Source organism: Haemaphysalis longicornis, unplaced genomic scaffold (assembly GCF_048455015.1).
Source record: "Haemaphysalis longicornis isolate Haplotype H1 unplaced genomic scaffold, Haemaphysalis longicornis Haplotype H1 scaffold_7, whole genome shotgun sequence".
Taxonomy (NCBI): Eukaryota; Metazoa; Arthropoda; class Arachnida; order Ixodida; family Ixodidae; genus Haemaphysalis; species Haemaphysalis longicornis.
Window position 1 is genome coordinate 61,690,903 of NW_027526422.1, and position 14,524 is coordinate 61,705,426.

A 14,524-nucleotide genomic window follows, 5' to 3' on the forward strand; every position below is an offset into this window, starting at 1 on the left:
TTGAATGAACACAGAATTAAGGGCCAGCTGTCAAGAGCGCCAAGGAAGGCAAAGGGGAGTGACTTACCACCTTTTTCCCTTTGCTTCCGTGGCGTTCTAAACTGCTGGCCCTTATTTCTCTCTCTCTCTCTCTCTCTCTCTCTCTCTCTCTATATATATATATATATATATATATATATATATATATATATATATATATATATATATATATATATATATATATATATATTTGAAGAGACGGGGGAAAAGGAGGGACCAGGAAAGGGTAGCACTATCGGAACTACGAAAGCGCCCCAAAGCGTATAAGCGCATATATACCTGGTGTCGCTGCACCTGCATAAATTCTCTCCTTGTATGGGCTTTTCTTTTTCCTCTTTTTGCTTTTGCTGCTTTTGCCGTTTCCGCTCTCCTCCGGGCGTGCTTGCAATAAAACAAGACGCGCGTATAATGCCGAGAGCCCATTTCCCCTTCGGGCTTTTCTCACGGGTGCGCCGCCACAGCGCACACTTTTATTCCGCAAGTTGCGCTACAACTGAAGCGGCCCCACGTGGCTCGCGCAGTTTAGCCGTTTGCCCCGTTTTGATTTACACCTCGACGTAAAACTGGCGCGCTGGGGGATAGCGAGCGAGCGTTTTCGCGGTCGTCTTGCAGCAGTTCCGGCGCCTCCGCTTATTCCGCTGCTCAGGAGGAAAGGAGGAGGAAGAGGACTCGGGATTCGTAATCAGGACGGACGATGAGCATTACTCTTCATTCAGTCGTCCGAGCCCGCAGAACGTACGTACGTCTCGCAGACGAAGCTTGTAAAAAAAAGGAACCTTCCCGCATTTGTTCGCCGCTCCTCTTATTCCGGAGGTGCTACTACGTAACACCGCGACAGTGTTTCGCTGTGGGTGTAGCAGTCGTGGGACGTAAACGGCCGACAGACGGTTGAAACGACGGAGCGGCCTGTTCGAGGTATGTTTCCCACCCTCCGCTCCGGTGTGCTCTTTTGTGAGCGCCGCATGTGCGACGCAGCACGCCGTTCGCGAAGCGTTTTCCAAGAGAACGACGACGCGGGAGGGGGATATCAAGGAGTCCTCGAAGTATACGCGCATGTGTGTTTCAACAGAAGAGACATGAGAGAAGTATGCATATGGTATGAGAACTGAAAGAAGGCTTTCTCGCTCTGGATGTCGCCTCACAGTCCTTGAAGGATGCGAACTGTATTTTCTCAGCGATGAGCAATGCGATCGTTGTATCACATCTTCCAGAGCTTTTCTCGCCTGGGTGACTTCTTTGTGTGTTTGTATGAGCGAGAACGCGTCTGATGTAGGATGTGGTGTTTCGTTTCTGATACAAAAAAAAGGTCGTTTGTTTGTATTTTGACATGCTGTTTTCTAGCGTTTCCTATAGCCCGCACATTGTGTCTACGTTTTTCGGACACAGACGTGTCACTTAATAGACAGCGTAAGGCAACGAAAACACACATGACGTTGTCCGTATTAAGGATTTTGACAGTGTACTATCAGCAGGGTCACAGAAGAAGGCATGCGATAATCACCGCACATGTATTGTTTACCCGCGCCCGCAAATACTTCGATCTCTCTCTCTCTCTCTCTCTCTCTCTCTCTCTCTCTCTCTATATATATATATATATATATATATATATATATATAGATATATATATAGTAATAAAAGCTCGTTCATTTGAACTATGATCTTCTGGTTTCCATCAATCCTGGCAGAAAAAGTCGGCCCAGAGTGATTACAATGCGTTGCAAATCCAAACCAAACCAAATTTACTAGAGATGCAAAAGAACGAAACAGAAAAGCAACAGCGTGGCGGGCGCCTTAGGCTCCTGCAACAGCTTATTTCGCGTCTACAGAGGGCGCCGCGCCACAAGCGCCAGTGCTCCGGCGCATGCCATTAATATTTACGAAGCATTATTTACGAAATCACCTGCCACAAACGTGTAGTAGCGCCTAATTCGCAATGACTAGTCCAGAGGTGGCTTCGTATTCTGTCCGCGCAGTGTGGCGCAATTTCCATTTGATGGTCCCCTTCGAGTTCGAATTAATGAGCTCTTACTATATATAAATATATATATATATATATATATATATATATATATATATATATATATATATATATATATATATATATATATATATATATATATATATATATATATATATATATATATATATATATATATATATATATATATGTAGTGCTTTACAGCCATCGTAAAAAAGGAGGCGAACCAAAATCAGAAAGAATCGCAGCTTATTTCAGGAGTGTGAGCGCTCTGCTCGAGCTAAAAGAATAAAAAGAATACATCGTATAACACCACGAGCTCATAATAGTACAAAAATGAAAGTAGAAATAATAAAAAGAGAGTGGACGATGACGTTAAAGTCTTTTCTTTCTCCTTTTCCAAGAAATAATTGCTTTGCTGTACTTCCTCTGCTAATGGGTAATCCGGTCGCCCGTACATGCTTTCAGCCGGCATACTAAAAATGGCTCAGTGTTTCTTCATGCTGCAAATATGGAGCCAGCAAAATTGAAAAAAAGAGAGGGAAATGCTGCAGAGAACCCTCTCGAAAAAGCTAAATAGCAGCGCGTCATTTCATGAAAACACAGGGGAAGAAAAATTGAGAAGATGTAACAAAGCCCCGAGCAAGAGGTTAGCTTAAACCGAGGGGACGGATTGATAAATCGCAAAAGTGCGAGCGGAAAGAACAGGGTGGGCCATCGAAAAGGGCGTTTTGAAGCAGCGAGGCATAAAATTATAACGAGGCTGACAGCGCCATGCCTCGATGAGCGCTGCTGCTAATAAGGGACGTACTGCAGAGCATATAACGACTTGAACAAACAACTCCGCGAGAGCGAGTAAACACAGTGCGAAATTTCAGGCCACCGCGGGGAGCAGTTTCCTGGTATAATGAACGAAGCACACGTGCGCGCTGTTTTAAGACAACGGAGATCGAAGAAAGAAAAACATACGGAAATTAAAAGGGAATTCGCTGAAAAAAAAAAAAAAAAAAAACGAATGAAGGCGGTTGAATCCAGTATCATGTCCTCCTGGAGATAATGCTTTTCGACGGTAACAGTGTTCTCGCTACCAGCCTTTCGAGCAGATAAACAACACAAAGCGGGCACGTACGAACCCGAGCGCGGATGTGGTTGCGCTTGCGCTGCACGTGGTACGCTTGCTCTTCCCCGGGAATATCGTGTTATTTACCGAAGGCCCCGCAGTCAAAGTTCGCGCACAAAATGTGTTGCATAAGCAAGCTGGATGCGTCGTATCGTTAGCTCTATGTTCCAATGTTCCACCGGACGAGAGTTCTTTAAACAAACAAACAAACAAACAAACAAACAAACAAACAAACAAACAAACAAACAAACAAACAAACAAACAAACAAACAAACGAATAAATAAATAAATAAATAAATAAACAAGCAAGCAAGCAAGCAAGCAAAAAATAAATAAATAAATAAATAAATAAATAAATAAATAAATAAATAAATAAATAAATAAATCGTTCTTCGGCGAACTAATTTTTTTTGAACACGAATGTGTTGTATACCGGGATTCACTAAGATTTTACTTACGCGATACCCGTCACGGAAGTGAAGCCAGTACAACGAAGTCAGCCGACTGTAAAGGTTGCACTCCTGCACACAGGGTCTTATTGCGGGGAAGCAACCTTTAGTACTAAAGTGTACGTTTTACTTTGGGTTGTTCGTTTTTGGGTTTTATATTTTAACATGAACGTGTTTTATGCCGGGATAGACCCCGATTTCCTGATGTCATACCCGTCACAGAAATGACGCCAGTACACCTTTGCCGAAGCGTCCCGCAAGCAGGACGTCGCTCGCCAAGCACACCCACAAGACAGCCGCCGACCTGCAAATCATGCTCAGCTGCAGATTTCGCTGCGCCTTTCACTTTCGTGTTTCACCGATTCCTATCACAGAGGAATCAACCACAGTTTTTTGTGATTTGGTGTCGGCGTCGCCACAGCCGTAGAGACGTGGAGGCGGCGTTTCCGGCTCAACAATTTTCAGTTCCGCGCAGTGTATGCTGCACTCTTTTGGAATGACCGTGAGCCTCTTTTTGAACATTACAACTTATTTGCCGATCACCGCCGCGGAAGGGGTAAATTTGAGTAACAACGAGTGGAGAAATACACAATCTGACCCAGAAAAAGTCGCCACCTCTTTCTAAAGGAAGTTTAGAGAAGCGCGAAACTTGTTACAAGATCAAAACTGCGCCAAAAAGTGCGTCAAAACCTTCGCAAAAATGCGTCCACACTTCGCTGAAAGTGCGTTTAATCGGTCGTAAACTTTCAAAGAACCAAATCGCGAACGGAGAACGACCCACGCGACGATTTTTCGCGCACTAAGTAAACGCATATATGAACGATCTAAGTGTGTACTGATATGTGGTTTTTGTGAAATAAAGGTGTACTATTGTACTCCTTCTTCACGATCGATGCGTGTATTGTCATATGCAGAATCGTTCCTTTTTCGCGATTTTCAAGTAACCGCGTTTTGACACGATAGAAGACCGGTTTCACGTACGCACCGTGTTTCCGGAGATCTAGTCGGATCTTCTCGGTTGACCAACCTGTCTGCGGAGAAATGCATTAGTTTTTTCACGGGGCGCCTACGGTCTCACTCAGAAAAGCGCTCCCTTTAAAATACCTTACCTTCCGTGACATCACGCACTGCAAAACTCCGTGCTTGCACTGCGCAGTGTCACCGCTCAGGCATGCATTTTCCGAGTCAGCTAGTACGTTAAGCTTCGTTACTGGCTTATTTGGCCCATTTCATTGCAATGATTGGTAAGTTAGACGTCGTCGTGGTGAAGCAGAAATACTAAAATGTTTTTACGTGTGCTCCTTACAAGCCGAGAAATGTACTGGGGTTTTGGGATGCACACGATAACAGAGCTAGTGTCGTAATCGTCGCCGTCATAATCCTGATTCCCGTTAGAAATGCATCCCTTTATTGTCTTAACAATGTTCATGATCATTGTTCTTATTCGCAGCTGTTATCGGCCTGTTGTTGGAGAAAGAAAGGGAAGAAAGAAACGGTAAGCTATCGCTCCTTCCCGGGCTTTGTGATCTGCAGCTTGCAAACTGGCGTTATGTGAATTGCAGCTGTCGGCGCAGTTCACAAGCGCTGCAGCTCGCAAGTAGCAGCTAAAATATATTTCTGGTATTTCGTTAGGCTACTGGTCGACCCCGGTGCGAAATGGGCAAACGAAAAAAGAGAAACATGAAGTGTTCAACGTTTGGGTGTTCAACGAGTATGTGAGCATACTAGTATTGTTAAGGGCAGTGAAATTACCCCATTGAATAGGGCCTATTGCAAACGCATGAATTAAATCATCATTTTGTCACGGAACATAACGAAAAGAAATCTACCTCCTCTTCCTGGAAGGGCGATGGTGGAAACGCGAAGCTTTTGTCCGATGCAAATACGAAGTCCACAATCTACGAACACGCTGAGCTAACTGAATGTGATGTTATAATTTTGTATATATTAGTTCGTGATTGCGTCATCTGAATGTGTTGATTCGCTGATGTGCTCAGCGTTGTCGTTGATTTAGGCTTCCCATTGGTTAAGCGTGTGGCGGGATCAAGTTGCCATCTGTGCGTTTGTTAGACAATGCTTTCATCACCATCATCGCTTAACCGTGCGACGCTAAACTGCATTTGCCTGGCACAAGCGAATCCTTGTGGAAACCCATTGTCTAAAGTTGGCTTTTCTGCAGTGCCTTTTTTTTAGCGGCACCGCCACAAGTGGGTCATAGAAAGCTTCGCTTTAAAACGAAGTCAAGCGTTGGTACTAGTTTGAGGTAAAGAGGCGTAGGTTTGCACATTGTATATATATAAAGTGGAAACAAGGACGCACGGATTTAAAGATTGGCAGTTAAGGATGCCAGCACGTGTGGCGAGCAGATAATGGCGGGGCACCAATTCAGGCCGGCCGCCACACTCGTAAACTGCAGTGTATATACTCTCAGCGCCGTGCGCGCCCGGCGGTGATAAGCCTCCGAGCAGCGGGCTACTTGTTTACAGACCGGCAAGCGGCGACCGACAGATCGTTGGGTCTTCCCAGCATGCTTCGACGGCGACAGATAGGGGCCGCACCACGCGAATACGGAATCGCTCATTGCCTTGCATGCGCCAGTGTTGGCCAGGGCAGTTTCGGACGAGTACCGAGCGATTCTCGGGTTGTCCGCTGATGACACTGTGGCGGCACCGATTCTTCCACGAGGATTCGCTGCACCAGTGTCGCTGGAGCCGCACTGCACGAACACGTTTGATACGAAGTTCTAAGCCAAGTTTTGATTCGGGGTTGAAACACTGCTCTCAAGGAGGAAAGGCGGAGGAGAGAGGCGAACGACCAGGTTGAGACGTCAACCGGGTGTATAGCCCGGTTTGCTACCTTGCACTGGGGTAGTGGGGTTCATGGGATAAAAGAGAAGGAAGGCGAAGAGGAATGGATAGGAGTGGAAATGCGCGCACTCATCGTGAAATAAGGTGTCAGGCACTAGATACGTTCATGTAAGTGCGTAGCGTTAACAAAACGAAAAAAAAAAAGTGCTGTTGTTCATTTTGTGAACTAGATGGTAGGGGCCGATGTCCTAAGATTGTCTGTTTCGGGAGAAGTATATTGTCCTATCGTCTGAGCCGGGAAGTAGATGGAGCATGGACGGGCAGGTTGTAAGAAACTGCACCATATAACTTTGAACCAGATATATATTTTTCTTTGCGGGTAGATATCGTTAGCACAAAAATATTTTCTTCTCGTCAAATGATTGCGTATGCAAACACTCCGGAGAGTACAAAGCCGACCCACGTAGGCTGGCAGAGTGGACGCCTAGGCGCAGCAATAAACTGCTTTAAAGCAAAGACGCAGTGACTACTTCAAACTTATAGTTATAGGTCAAGGGGAGGATATCTATAACAAATCACCCTGTGAATGTTTCGGACTGCACGCCAGTTTGATATCACTCACATTCTTTTGGATTGGTGTCTCAAGCCACACCCTCTTGTGTGGTGGCTATAGATTGAGCTGCCATACGCGCAAGGTTTTCGCATCGTCCGTTCGTTGGCTGCGTGCCCGCGATATGTGGCTGCACGCCTCCCCCTGGGTCCTGACAATAGCACGTAATCTGGTTTCGGCTTTATCTACACAGTGAAGATATTTCGTCATTGTATTTGCCTCTCTGCTCGAGCGCTGTTTGTCCTCTACCGCATGAAGCGATCTTAAGAATGTTAGATGCGCAGGGCGTGCGAGCGTCTTTGCGTTGGGAAATATCTCGCGGCTTGCATGACTTGCGGGAGTCAGTTCTGGTCGTATTTTTCTGTGCCTTCGACTCCGCACGTTTCCGCCGTGACAGGAAGGAGCGTCCGAAGACCGGAAGGCTTAGGAAAACTGTGCGCCAACTCTATAGCTTAGCCAGACAAGAATCGCACTGGAGAGGTATACGAGGCAAGGCTCGACGAACAGCCTCTGTTACGCTCAGACGATATTGTAGCTCCCTAATTTAAGCAAGGCGAAGTTTCGAAGAGCGCATATTGCGGTGTGTCCGTTCCCATTGGCGCCGTAGCTTAATTTATGGAAAAATTAGTCGAATTTAATACCTCGTACAATACTCCTTATTGCAACACCCTCTAATGACGGCCTTCAGGTGCCATACTATATAAAATATAAGATGAGGAATAAAATTTAAAAGCAGGATGCGTAGCAGCCATCCCACTGACAATAGGTGACTGAAACTTAGTTGAGGCTCACCTCACCAGCCCCAGACGATTACCACTGAAGTGCCGTGTTCCTTGCACGCCCCAAATATCAAATATTTTCACTCCAGGATCCCTCTCTCTCTCACACACAAACAAACACACGCACGTTATAAGAATCAGCGTTATAAGAATGTATTTGCGTTTTTTCAGCATTTTCAAGACGCATCTGCAGGATCATATCCGCTGTTACATGGACGGACAACACAAGAGGATATTGAGATCCCACATAGCAAGACAGTTTAGAGCGAGGGTAAAAAATCTTTAAATTAACTCTTTTACCTTTTGTGCACATGCCACCCCAGTATCCAAAACGTTTTTGAAGGCATGCGAAGGTCAAACCTTAAAAAAGCAAGCAGCGTCTCAAGACATCACGATCGTCTTACTTGTTTCTATCCTATTTCCCAAACACCCCGGTAACACATACACAGAGGGAAGAAAAAAGCAAGGCAAGGCGGCAAGCTTTAGAGTGTCACAAAGAAGCTTTGACACTGTTACCAAGGCAGCACCGACAGAGAGTAAAATAAACACGCTCAGACGCGAAGCGGTTGGAACAGCGCGAGGAGCTCGCTAAACCCAGCGAGCAGAGAGACGACACTGGCGACGGCGGAGCTACAGGTATGAGCTCACCCGGCGCACACCCTTCCCCGGGCTTTCACTCACTTTACGCAGGCACGCGTAAGAAAGAACGCCACGGGCAACCGCCCTAGAAGCGAAGGAAACAAAAGGACGAGACGCGAAGACAAAAGAAGAGGAAGAGCTCGGAGCAACTTCTCTGCCGGAGTGAGGAACGGAAAGGCAGTGACAATTTTCGCAATCCGGAGAGGTTGGGAGGCAAGCGCAGGGCGTACACCGCAGCCCTGCCGGATTCCCATCCCTTTCCTTTCCTGCGCGAACTAGCTCGCTTTATCTCGGCCGCGTTGTATAGAGTGTGTTCGCCGAACGCCTCTCGGGCATCTCCGCCGCTGCTCGCTGTACCGCCGGGGCATTGTTCTTTCAACGAGAGTCTTCGCCCTTATATCCCTGTCACTTGTCTCGCCGAGTCTTATTACGTTGCGTCTCGACACCTCCGTTTCGACGCCGGCCCCACGGACTCGGCGCAGGAGAGGGAAGTGGCTTTGCAGCCGCCCAGAAGCAAAAACTTGCCCCGCTCTTTTCCGACCCAACTTTTTCTTGTGTGGCTTTTTCTTCCTCCATATCCCCTTATTTTACGTAGGTGTCGCTCGTGCTTACCTCTAGTTCCCGACAAGGACACGTCTGGTGAGTAGCCGATACAGAAGCTGCCTAAGCACGTCGCTGACATTTTCCCACTCACAGGTACACGCAGTAGGAGTGCGACGTTTCGACGAGTGGGTGTCAAACGAAGAACACGACGCACAACATGAAGTAGAAGGCAACGTGGACGTGAGGGCTGGGACACAGGTAGCTGAGCGAAGTATTGCGGTGTTTCTGAACAGAGACAATGTCGAGCCAATCGGCATTGCCGTGATAAAAATCTTCGGGTTGGAAGATTCCTGGAGCTACAGAACCACCTTGGTTGGGTAGACATGGTCTCGTACGTATATTTCATACGAATTCTCGCAGGCGCGTAATCACATGTCTCGATGACAGCTTGGGAGCGTTTCGCGTGACGTGTGTGTGTGTGTGTGTGTGCATCTGTGTACGTATATGTATATTTGTATCTTTATTTTTGTTCTTTTGTTGCCTCGGAATTGTTTTTTCGAATGAAACAGAAGATATCGTCCCTGCGCAATGCTGGGTTTGACACTTCAGGTGGTTGGAGAAGAAAAAGTGAGGATGAAATGCGAATAGGGAATGAAAGGAAATGCGCAATTACACAAAAAAAGGGAAAAAGGAAGACAGGGAGAAGGATTCACAACCTAGCATTTATTCCGGAGGCATATAGAAAGCTCCAAATCTCTTTTATATAACCCGCACCGCACTTCCATTGGTGTTACAGGTGCATGAAAATCTGCCCTTCCAACACTGCGAGCGGCACACAACAGGGGTGCACCAGTTCGATTTTGAACAGGAAGCTTTTTGTAAGGCAACGTAGAGGCGCAGAGGATGCATTACCCGCACGATGGATAGGGTCTAACTTGGTTTTTTTTTTTGGTATTTTTAGCTGAGGATACCAAACTCGAACGATTTGCTAAACAGCTCCGCTGTTAAGACGAAGCTAGTACGCACTCTTCGTAACATTAACGACGGAGCGACTGCGAGGTAAGCAAAACCGTCGCAGAAACTTGTGTTAGAGTGCAACACTTTGAGAAACAGCTCTATCCAGGCGCGACAAGAAAGGAAACATTTTTGCTTCAAGGGGAAATTAGTAAATCTTTGCTTTAGTGAGTTTTCAGCTATGGAACCAGCATGACTCTTCGCTGGGAGACTCCATTTTGCTGCTTTCACACTTCACCGCAGCATTACTATAATTGCTGAGGAGCACCCTTTACAGGTAAATTTTACGTTTCTTGTTTGCTCTGCCCCACTGAGCACGTTCGGTTATCGTTTCACAGCCGCGCTGTTTAGGGGCCCGCCTTGGCCTCCGTCCCCGTCATCCGCTGTCACTTTCGCAGCTGGGATCCATTTGGAAATTTATAACAAAACTAAAGAAGTCCTATGGCCTTCATATGTTGATATAAGTGCTTATAGTGCGCCCTAAAAATGTCTTCTTAGCAATTTAGTTGTGTTTAGAGAGGAGGCCGACTTTAATAAAAGAGTGTGAGCTTGATTTTTGGAAGCTGGCTTTTCCACATTGCAAGTTGCGCAGCGAAGCATGTTCATTTGCGGATAAGGAATGATTACAAAAAAAAAAAAAAGCGGCTCTAACTCTTGTGCTATCGGAAATATCCTGAAACAAACTATATGACAATTAGCCACTAAGACAACTCTACCATTGTTATGCGTGTCATGTACTTGTCGTTAGTTAGTTCGCACTGAAGTTGCAAACGGAATTAGTGTTTGCAGTCAATGCATGAACATCTACAGAGGGAGTATGTTCACAGAAAACGGCTGTAACTATTGTGTTATCAGAAATTTCCGGAAAAAAATTACACGACGATTAGCCGCTAAAGATACTCTAACATAACACACAAGAAAGAAGCCGGAGCTAAACGTTAGTGAGCGTATGCAATCAGTAGTGTATTAGGAGTAATCTGCGCGACAATCAGTGAGCAAGTGGGGTGGTAGGCAGAACATTCGGTAGCGTGCAATCAAGTCCGGGGGCAGGACGAAAGCCCGGTATCCTTACCGAGTGATAAACCAAAAAAACAAAACAAAAAAAAACAAAAACAAAGTCCGCCTCTTCCAAAAGCGCTGATTTCATCAATGATTGCCCTCCCGTAACAGCGGCCTGAGTATTTTCAGACTATTGCATTGTCAATCCCCCAGCCCAGGTTCTCACCAACGACCTTCGAAACCGGGTACAATAACACCTATTAGACCTGTCCGTAAACGGCCACGACGTGCTCGCGCCTACGTAGACGCTCCCGGTTTTCACGTAGAGCGCAAAACCGACGGGGCCTACCGTGGAGCCAAAACAGTTCGTCTCCACCACTTAGTCAACGACTCGGAGTCGAGATGGGGAGACGGGTAGGAGGAGAGGCTGCAAGAACTAAGCTGGCCGCCCCAGCGGCGGCGTGCCAGGCGTCCACCCGGGGCGAAAGGCGACGAGTGTACGACGAGGACGACGTCGACGATGGGCTAAGTGCTCTCCCACCGACAGTCGCCGGCGAGCGGGCCTGGACGCCCGATAAATCAATCACCGGGAATCAATTAACGCGGGCGGGAGGAAGAGGCGCCGGCGAAGCGAGCAGAAACAACCACACACGCACGCAACAGAAAAGCAGGGGAGAACGCGGGAGACCCAGAAAGCCGTGCGAACAGACGGCAGCGGCGCTACGCTTGGGCCTGCGTGCTGCGGGAGGAAGCGCAAATAAGACGAAACGTATACAGAATGAACGCAGAAAGTAGACGGAACGAAAATGATAGAAGACTCGCCCTAACCCCCGGGGCTCGCACTTTCTGAAATGGGAGTTGGAAGAAAATATAAAAGCGAGGCGAACGTTGGCGTGAGAGATCTAAGGTATAACAGAAGGAGGTCAGTAAACCGTTTTCTATTAATTGGGTTCACCGCTGCCGTCGTCGTCTCTTACTTTCCGGCCCTCGAAGGTTGCTTTTATTTTTTCTTAATCTTTCAAGAGTTTTTTCTTTCTTTTTCTCCTCGGTTTAAACCCCGAGCGTGGGTCTGAACGACGCAACGATATATAGCGGTCATAAACAAAAGTAAGCCTAAACCGTGGCCAGTATCGATTCTCAATTAGGAATCAAAGTTCTTTCCTCCACCCCGGATCACTTTCCGTATTTGTAGATGTATTTTCGTCCCTTACTTCCCTTTTTTTCTCTTTTATTTTATTGTTCAGCAACCGGCCGAGTCGACCTAAACCAAAGTCTAAAAAAGAAGGAACGGCTCGCATGTCATGCGGAGACCCGTTTCTGTCGCCATTGTCATCTATTGTTCTAATGAGACTTTAATGGGCGAGAATCTCAGCGCACGATTTTCCTTCCTGAATTCTTTTTCTGCTCGACTTATCGGTGATCTCTGCCGGATGGGTATACGAATATATATATATTTTCATTCACTGCGGAAAATATCCCCTCTTAGATTTAAACAACGCATTCGATGAAAGATAGCACGCAGATTGACACTCGAAATAAATTCCGGTCCCTGCGCTTTCTATTCTCATTGAAGCGGAAAGAAATATGTTGATGGCATTGCGATGACACGCTCCCGCTTTATGAGAGAAAGCGAGTCCAGCGTAGCACCGCTTTTGTTTGTAGTTACTGTAGAATAAAATGATTCCAACTGCCCACATTATCCGGTGCGCGTTCTGCCATATACGGCATTATTGAGCAGCTCAGAGTGAACGGCATTTTTTTGATAAAACGTTTATCGTAAACAGCGTAAATAAATGTAGTCGTGTTGAGGAATTCAGAAACTTAGGACCATCTTTTTAAGTCTAAAAACCCTTAGCAAAGGCTGTACTTTGTAACCGAATTGCACATTGGCCAAACACGAACGTTTTGATTCTCACCAGGTTTTTTGATAAAAACTAAAGTCACACTAATAATCACGATCCCAAAACTGAAGGTGATGAATGCTATCGAATTCAATACCCTCAGTTTGATGGACCCAAAGTATTTCTGTTCAGCGCTCGGGGCAATGAAGATCGTTGCCATCAATTATGTAATTAACAAAATAATTCAATTACCTTCCTCGATTTTACCTTTAGGGCACATTTCGAAACACAAGCGGCTACTAATTAAAGTGCGCTCAGTTTATAAACATCGTGAACACAGTTCGTTGTTCGATTAGTGCGTGGCTAAAATTAGCCCGCAAATACATTGCCATTGTACCTCATAGCGCTCATATTTGAGTCAGATGAGCGGCACGACCCTGAATTAACATATATTTAAGGGTTAACCTTGGCAACGCATTGCCTAATAATGCGTGACTATATACAATGTAAAAAGCCAGAGGCGTAAGGAAGAAACACAGGACATCAGTGACTGGCAACAAATCTAACGCTGCCGTGGCATCCTTCGCGGCGACCCTGCCACAGTGCAGCAGTAATTATGTCCTATTATGCTTTGTGCCAAATAGCTTAATTTTTCGCCTTCACAGCAGTACTCAAACCACAAGCGAAGTACGGGGGTTTGGTAAAGTGGGCAGTGGGCGGGAGGCTGGTACCTTGAGTCAACCTGCATTACGTTGCATAATGCCATACTCAGCTCGTCTTCACGACGTGATTGCATTCCTCGACATGAATAATAGCCTGGTAGTGGTGCTGCTACTTCCTCTGATCATGATGACGATGATGAGGGGAGGTAGTTGTGGCTTTGAGGCGCAGTACTTACACAAGTATTGCAGAAAAAGAGACTGCAGCGAAGAGTAACGGGGCTCACCTGAAAAGAGACAAAAAGAACACAAATTTCAGCACGCACTCCTGCCCTTGGCATGATCGCAATCACGTTTCACGTTGAGATAGCAGCGGTAAATCGACACAGCAGCAGTTTTCCCTCTTTTATATTCAGCATTTGAGGCTAACGCTCGACAGTAAAAGTATACCTGTTGCATTTCGATAGGTTGCACTTGCACGTAATCCTTCTGTGGGCTTATCTTCCTTTTCAGCGCAAAACACGCTGCTTCACGGATTGAGTTGGAATGAAAGCGCCCGAGGATCAATTCAATGGAAGTAGCGTCGCGGATGTGACGTGACAGATCTGGTGTCTCCCATTCCCCGTGCACTCCCCACCTGTTTCCGCATGAACGTGTACTTTATTCGACGGGATTTAGGGGCAATCCCCAAGGTGGAGTAAGTTTCTACGAAGAGAAGTTTGACATCCACCTCAATGCAGCCGTACGGCTACAAAGGAAAGCTGCACAGCTTTCTCAGAAGCTTCGCAGTTGAAGAAAAATGCGTCATGGTCCAGGATTCGAACCCAGGACCACCGCTTAACCGGAGCAGTCGCTCTACCAACTGAGCTAACCAGGAGGCTAGCAGTTTGTAGCGCGAGAACGGTTGGATCAACAACTCGAAGAGATGGAGAGGTGTTAGTTGACCAGATTTAGGGGAAATCCCCAAGGTGGAGTAACTTTCTATGAATGAAAGTTTGACATGTATGGCATATGAAAGTTTGACATACGTAACGTGTACGTTATGGC

General features: G+C 46.3%; 1 protein-coding gene and 1 long non-coding RNA gene across 2 annotated transcripts in view; one reads left to right on the plus strand and one right to left on the minus strand.

Annotated features, from left to right (window-relative positions):
- Positions 1–5,082, plus strand: part of LOC144145801 (uncharacterized) — a 114,151-nt gene extending 109,069 nt beyond the window's left edge. Inside the window, exon 3 of the long non-coding RNA XR_013317592.1 lies at positions 5,037–5,082. This is a non-coding gene — a long non-coding RNA (uncharacterized LOC144145801). The remainder of the gene's footprint in view (positions 1–5,036) is intronic.
- The window catches only part of Tmtc2 (Transmembrane O-mannosyltransferase targeting cadherins 2), a 337,657-nt gene that overhangs the window by 261,691 nt on the left and 61,442 nt on the right, over positions 1–14,524 (minus strand). The window lies entirely within an intron of this gene.